The sequence below is a fragment of the Mauremys reevesii genome, linkage group 17 (genome assembly GCF_016161935.1).
Source record: "Mauremys reevesii isolate NIE-2019 linkage group 17, ASM1616193v1, whole genome shotgun sequence".
Classification (NCBI taxonomy): domain Eukaryota; kingdom Metazoa; phylum Chordata; order Testudines; family Geoemydidae; genus Mauremys; species Mauremys reevesii.
Genome location: NC_052639.1, coordinates 33,892,698 through 33,900,247, shown reverse-complemented (window position 1 = coordinate 33,900,247; position 7,550 = coordinate 33,892,698). Strand labels below are relative to the sequence as shown.

The 7,550-nt window shown below is 58.5% G+C and overlaps 1 non-coding gene across 1 annotated transcript; it reads left to right on the top strand.

Annotated features, from left to right (window-relative positions):
• The first annotated feature begins 305 nt into the window (after positions 1-305).
• TRNAQ-CUG lies at positions 306-377 on the top strand. Its single transcript has one exon. It is a non-coding gene; the product is annotated as a tRNA-Gln (tRNA).
• The last annotated feature ends 7,173 nt before the right edge of the window (positions 378-7,550 follow it).

Sequence of the window (7,550 nt, the reverse complement as noted above, 5' to 3'; positions counted from 1 at the left end):
TTCATGTGTAAATTCACTGGAACTTTTCAAAATCTGCACAGCTTTGCCAATTTTCACCAGGAATTTTTCTCCATTAACAAATTCTCACTTGTTCCCTACCCGTTGGTTGTTCCCTACCCGTTGGTGACCATTGCCCCAGGGGCCTGTCAGTCTCAGGGTCCTGATTTCCCATTGGCCCTTCCCCCTTCTATTGGGACTGGGAACTAGCCAACCAAACCCCACTAAGTTTTAGTAAAGGGCCAACAGTCCCTTACACAAGCCAGCCCTGTGAGAGTCTCCAATGTCCTGAGAGAACAGTACAAGCTGGTCCCATGGTGTAACGGGCAGCACTCAGGACTCTGAATCCTGCAATCTGAGTTCAAATCTCAGTGGGACCTTGTGTTAGCTGGTGGTAAAGATCTGGTGCTCAAAGTGCTTTCCTGTCTCCAACTATACAAAAGTGGGTCATTTCCCTCCTGCTGGTTAACTCCTTTCCCCACCAGAGCCAGGTCTTTGGTGGGGTTTAGAAGTGGCTCTAGTGGTTGGGATTCTCACTGCTTCACCTGATGCCCACAAGTCTGGTGCTTGTAGCCACACTTTTCCTCTTGCTCACATGGCACTTGAAGAAAGCAGTGCCAGGGCCAGGCTTGATAGGCAGGAGGGAGGCAGAGTCCCAGGCTGGAGCCCAGCACACCTCTCCTCCTCTGGGCACCTGGAGCAGAGGCGGCTGGTGCTGACAGCTCTGAGGGAAGGCTTATAAGCCACAGAGCGACTGAGGGCGGGGCTAGACGAGGACAGGACCATGCCTATGTGTGGCCAGCAGACAGGCAACAAGACTCCCGGCCAGCCTGCTCCCTGCCATGCCAAACCCCCACTGAAGGCCACCCGCAGACCACCATGCGGGGTGGCTGCTGATGCTCTGTGTCCAACATCAGTAGACGGTAGGAAAGCAGGGCCAGCCCCCCTGGTGGGGCCTCTTACCGTTCCCATACCCCATGCTCACTTTTGCAGTGGGGCAGGAGATGTTATCCCAAGAGGCTTTTCTCCAGCTGGTGAGAAGCAGAGAAACATCCAGGCTCCCAAGGCGCTATGTAGCAACCCCCCTCAAGCACAGGGACAGAGGGAAACTGCTCCACACGCTAGCCCGGGCAGCCGTCCATTTCCTTTGGGAATTCAGGAATAGCAAAGGCTAGACTGGAAGCACCTGGGGCTCATGCCCCAGCCTTTGTGACATCCAACCCCCAACTCCTTCCCGGGGCTCTAGCTGAAGGCAGAGCATTGGCCTGAGCGGCCAAGAAGAGGTTCCAGATTTGAAAGGAGCAGGACTTTCAGCACGAAGGTAAAACTGCATCAACACAACCACAAAGGGACTTGACCCCTCAAGTTCTTAATTCAAAGTCAGGCACCTTATCCGTTAAGCCATGCGGGCGCCTTCTTCATGCGCTTCTTTGGAAAAGGTGGACACTGTGTTTCTTGGGTCACCTATTGAGGGGGGGCGAGACTCTCTGGCACAAGAAGTCGAGTTCCCAGTGAGATGTGAGACTTAATTATACGGGGCCAGGTGCAGGGCTTTGACAGGGAGGCTCAGGCATGGGGGATTGGGGTGCAGCGGACGGACCGGCTGTCTAGCTGTGGAGAGTTAGTCGCACTGAGGCACAGGAGGGAGGAGGAGGAGGAATCCTGCTGACAGGCAGTGGCTGTGCAGAAAGAGGAGGAGTTCTGGGGACTTTCTTTTGCCTCTCTTTTGCCTGCCTGCTCACTCCTGTGGTGAACGGTGAAGATGCTCTTAACAAGCCCAGGTAGCTCAGGTGGTAAAGCATCAGGCTTTTAATCTGAGGGGCCAGGGTTCAAGCCCCTGTCTGCGTGCTCAGCTTTTAAGTTGCCTTGTGTTCCAGGAGCCAAATTCTGTTCACAGCCACATGCGGATTCCCAGAAGCTGTGGCCATTTCCTGGAAAGGCTCCTTTCCTTAGCAATCAGGAGAGAGGTCACATCCACAGGAGCAGGTGTAGAAAGCACAGTCTCTGGCTGCCAGGAAGCAGTGTGCCAACATAGTGTTCTCTACAACGGCGTTTAGATCGGGATAATTTACGTGGCTCAGCACCCCCAGTTCCAGCACCTCTGCCCAGGCAGCTCCCCCAGCCTGACACACACACAGCCCCTGCATCCTCCTCAGCCCAGAGGTGAGCCCCCCAGCTGAGTGGGGAATCAGAACCCCCCGAAATTACCCTGGGACCAGCATGATCTGCCTCCGCCCTGCCCTGCTCTGCATGTATTCGGAGTGAGTCGGTTTCCCTGTCCTGCCATGTGTCTCTTCTCCTCCCCAGTTCCTTCCAAACCACCCCATTTCCCCTGCACCCCGGGCTGGGTCTCTGCCAACCCCCCTTCTCCCCTCCTGCCCCCAATATCTCCCTGCCCCTACAGGTCTATAGGGCTGGATCCCTCCCTCCCCCCTTCTCCCCTCAGTTCCTGCCTCTGGGGGTCTATGGAGATGGGTCTCTCCCCCGCCATCCCCTCTCCTGCCCCCCCATATCCCGCTGCCCCTATGGGTCTATGGGGCTGGGTCTCTCCCCTCATCCCCTTCCCCAATATCTCCCTGCCCCAGGCTGTGACGTGCTATGACGTGTGCTGGGGCTGTGCCGTGTGCTGGGGCCAGGGCCGGCTCCAGGGTTTTTGCCGCCCCAAGCGGCAGGAAAAAAAAAATCTGTGATCACAATCGGCGGCAGCTCCACTGCACCACTTTCTTCTTCAGCAGCAATTCAGTGGCAGGTCCTTCCCTCCAAGAGGGACCGAGGGACCCGCTGCCGAATTGCTGCCAAAGACCCCGACATGCCGCCCCTTCCCCTGGGCTGCCCCAAGCACCTGCTTGCTGAGCTGGTGCCTGGAGCCGGCCCTGGCTGGGGCTGTGACGTGCTGGGACCTGCTCACTCCCCGAGGGCAACTCACTCACTTGAAACCAGCAGGACAGAAGGTGTCACGTGTCCATGGGCGGGGCTATGCAGATGAGCAGTGTCTGGCGGCAGTAGGGAGAGCAGCGAGATGAACCGAAGGAGCCCGGCGGAGAAAATTCTCTGCGTGTGGACAGAATCCCACCAGTTTTCTCTGTGTTGGGGGTGGGGGGCAGATTTCATGATATCATAGCCCCTGGGGGAGGGGTTTGAATCATAAGTCCAAAGTGGGAGAACAACTCCCCCCACTTGTGCTCAGTCTCCACTAGGGGGCTGGGCTGGGATCACTAGGGAGGGAAGCACAGGGAAAAACATTTTCCCCTATGGAACCCAGGAGTCCTGGATCCCAGTTCACTCCACCCCCAGAGCCAGGGATAGAACCCAGGGGTCCTGGTGCCCAGCCCCCTCCCTGCTCTGACCACTCAACCCCACTCCCCTCCCAGGGTGGTGCAGGGGTCACTGCGTCTGTGTCTCAGCTCAGCTAAGGGCCTTGACTGATTTTCCCAAAGTGCTTCCTTCTGAATCCATCCAACGAAGTGGGGATTCACCCATGAAAGCTCATGCTCCAACACGGCTGTTATTCTATGAGGAGCCACAGGACTCTTTGCTGCTTTTACAGATCCGGCACATCTGCCCCCCCTGCCCAGTCACTGCCCAACCCCGTGTGGGGGCACCAGCACTGTGCCGGGTCATGATGGGAAATTGTCCAAGCTGGCCCAGGAGAGACGTGTGTGTCCCTGCTGCCCCTGCTGGTGGGGCTGAGCCCTACTCTGTGTGTGTGTGCATCTGTGACACTGTTTGTATCAGTGTGTTGCTGGGCTAACCACTAGGAAATGGCTTTGCAGGATTTTGTATTCTGCAGCAAGTCACACACACACACATACATACACACACTCTGACGCACAAAGAGACTCACACAATCGCAAGAACACTCAGACACCACACACCCAGAGGGACATGCTAGCCCAACCCCCAAAGAGAGCAACAATCACCGCCCCCAGCCACACTCACAATCACCCCCACACACCATAATATTCACAATCGTGCTCAGAGATACAACTGCACGCAGTTCCTCCCACAGCTCCCAATACAAGGACCTCCTGCCCCACACAGCATGTGCCAAGGCTCTGGAACTCACTGCCACTGGATGGCTACCAATGAGAATGATCCCCTCATGCAGGATCATGTGCTTGGACCCTTTGTCCCCTCTTGGGGTGCGCTGTGCAGCGTGGCTGGGGATTGTGCAATGGCCCAGCACCAGGCAACGCAGAACGGACACCACACGCCCTGCCCTGCCTCAACTGAGCTACTCTCCTGGTGCATTGGAGACCAGCACCCCACACCGTGGCACTCCTGCCCCACAGGGGGAGAGCTGCAGCCCCCGCCACATTCCGCAGAGGGGAGAAGGGTCAGGCCAGCCAGCCCTTGTAAGATGGGAAATCTCCACTGGGGTCGACGGTATGGGGGCTGCGACATACAGAGAAATAGTTGTCGTGCCGGCAGAGGGCGGCAGAGCGCATACACACACACACAATTGCAAACATACACAGACACATGCATGAATCCTGACACACACACACACAATTGCTAATATACACAAACACCCGCACAAATCTAGCCAACACCAACACAAGCCTGAGAGCCAGGGGAGCAGAGCAGGCTGGGGCCAGGTAACTCCACTTCCCGCAGGAGGTAGCCAGCCCCCCATCCCCCACGGAGGCCTGGGACCAGCCCCCCCTCTGCTTGCCCCCACGGAGGCCTGGGGCTCCAGCCTGCTCTGCTCCCCTGGCTCTCAAGCTTGAGGGGAGGGGGGAACCGCCCCACAGCACTCGCCGGCGGCGTGGCTGGGAGCCAGGGAAGTGGACCAGGCTGGGGCTGGGTCACTCCACTTACCATGCAGGGAGTGCAGGGAGGCAGGGCTGGGGCCATGGGAAGAGCCGGGCAGCCCCCCTGCAGCAGCTCCCCACCCCAGCTCACCTCCACTCCGCCTTCTCCCCTGAGCTCGCTGGCACCGCTCCACTTCTCCCGCCTCCCAGGCTTGCGGTGCCAATCAGCTGTTTAGTGCCGCAAGCCTGGAAGGGGAGGAGAATTAGAGCGGGGGCGGCGTGCTCAGGGCAGAAGACGGAGCAGAGGTGAGCTGGGACAGGGAGTGGTTCCCCTGCACGCCCCCCCCCATTGCTTGCTGCAGGCAGCCCTCCCCCCAAACCTCCCAGCCCCCTGCCCCAGCTCACCTCCACTCCACTGCCTCCCCTGAGTGCGATTTTTGGTGCCCCCAACCACTTGGCACCCTGGACGGCCGACTAGTTCGCCTAGTGGTTGCACCGGCCCTGGCCACTGCCTATCATCAGGATTCCTCCTCGGTGAGACTAAATCTCCCCACCTAGACAGCCGGTCCATCCGCTGCACCCCAGCCCCATGCCCGAGCCTCCTGCCAACGCCCGGCACCTGGCTCCAGACAATTCAGTCTCACGTGTCACTGGGAACTCCACGTCTTGTGCCCAGAGAGTCTCGGCCCCCCTCAGTAGCTGACCTGAGAAACACAGTGTCTGCAAAAGCAGCAAAGAGTCCTGTGGCACCTTATAGACTAACAGACGTACTGGAGCATGAGCTTTCATGGGGGAATCCCCACTTCGTCGGACGCATCAGTGTCTGCCTTTTCCAAAGAAGTACCTAGAGGGACTTTTACCATGTGGCCTAATGGATAAGGCGTCTGACTTTAGATTAGACAATTGAGGGTTTGAGTCCCTTCGTGGTTGTGCTTGTCGGTTTTACCTTTGTGCTGAAAGTCCTGCTCCCTTCAGGGCCTGAACCTCTTCTTGGCTGCTCAGGCCAATGCTCTGGCTTCAGCTAGAGCCCCGGGAAGGAGTTGGGGGGTGGGCGTCACAAAGGCTGGGGCATGAGCCCCAGGTGCTTCCAGTCTCGCCTTTGCCATTCCTGACTTGCCAAAGAAAATGGGCGGCTGCCCGGGCTAGGGTGTAGAGCAGTTTCCCTCTTCCAAATGTGCATCTGTCCCTGTGCTTGAGGGGTTGCTACATAGCGCCTTGGGAGCCTGGGTGTTTCTCTGCTTCTCGCCAGCTGGGAAAAGCCTCTTGGGGTAAAATCTCCTGCCCCACGGCAAGCGAGCACCTTGAGTGGGAGCAGTGAGGCCCCACCAGGGGGGCTGGCCCTGCTTTCCTACCGTCTTCGATAATGGCCACAGAGCATCAGCAGCCGCCCCGCATGCTTGTCTGCGGGTGGCCTTCAGTGGGTGTTTGGCATGGCAGGGAGCAGCCTGGCTGGGTGCTTTTGTGCCTGTCTGAAGGCCACACCTAGGCATGGTCCTGCCCTCCTCTAGCCCTGACCTCAATTGTTCTGTGGCTTTTAAGCCTTCCCTTGGAGCCATCTACACCAGCCGCCTCTGCTCTAGGTGCCCAGAGGAGGAGAGGTGCTGGGCTCTGTGACAAAGTGGGGGATTTTCTTAGGGTTTGCTGTGTTTTCCAGTGGTTTGCATGCACAGGGAGTGGGACTCAGTGTTCCCAGGTGTTACTGGTTTAACGAGGTGAGGGGAAAGGGAGTTTGTTGCTACAGAAGACCGGAGAGGGACTTGGGACCCGGCTGATGGCCTGGAGGATGGAGACCCCAGCGACTGGTGACCTGGTGACCCGGAGACCCAGCTCAGGAGTCACAGGCGGTTCTGGCCAGTGGGAGGACAATGGGCTGCGGGAGAGGACCCCGTGACCAACCTGTTCCAGCCAGAGGAGGCGGAGAGGAGAGGAGGCCCAGGCAACCCTGTTTACCTGGAGAAAAGACAATGGACAGCGGTGGGGCTTGGGGCCGGAGATATCGGAGGCCTGGCTGGGAAGCGGGGGCTTGGGGCTGGCGAGGAAGCAGGCAGAGCCCACCTGGCTGCAGGGGGACTGGGATGTGCTGTTATTGTGAGAGGCCAGGCCTGAGGCCCTGAGAGTTTCCTGTGCTGTGTTCAACTCTCAATAAACCCTCCTGTTTTACGCTGGCTGAGAGTCGCTCTGGGCTGAGAACAGGGGGCATCAACCCCTTCGGGGGTGAGGAGGCCCAGGGGGTCCAGAGCGCGTGGACTCCCTGAGGGGCCCACGGCGAGAGACAGACGTGCTAAGGCTCAGAGAGGGGCAGCTCCAGGAGGTGGAGGGGCCTGACCCCAAGAGAGAGTGGACCCCCGAGAAGGGCTGTCGCACTGAAAGGGGCACCCCCCATGGACCGCACGGGGCCAAGAGTGGGCTCGATCTGTGAGTCCGTGACAGGCAGTGACATCACAAAGGCCTTTTGCAGGGGCTCAGACTATTGGCCAAAGGTGGTGGGGAGGTGGTGACCTCACAGAGAGATGCTGACATCAGCCAGGCAGGACAGGGGCGAGGGGCCAGGGAAACCTCAGAGACCCTGTGGCTTTGCTTCAGCAAGTCTCCCTCTCCAGGTCTCTCTTTGAGGACTGGGGGAGTATTGGGGTTCACGTACCTGAGCGCCAGGAGGAACCTCTTTCGAGTTTTCTCCTTCCCTTTTAGTGATTTTACTTGAAAACAGCCGACCCTGTTTAGACGGTAAGAGCCTCCTCGAGGAAGGGGTGTCCTGGGGGTGTCACAGTTCAGATGCCGGTGCTCCCCCATTCAAGGAAG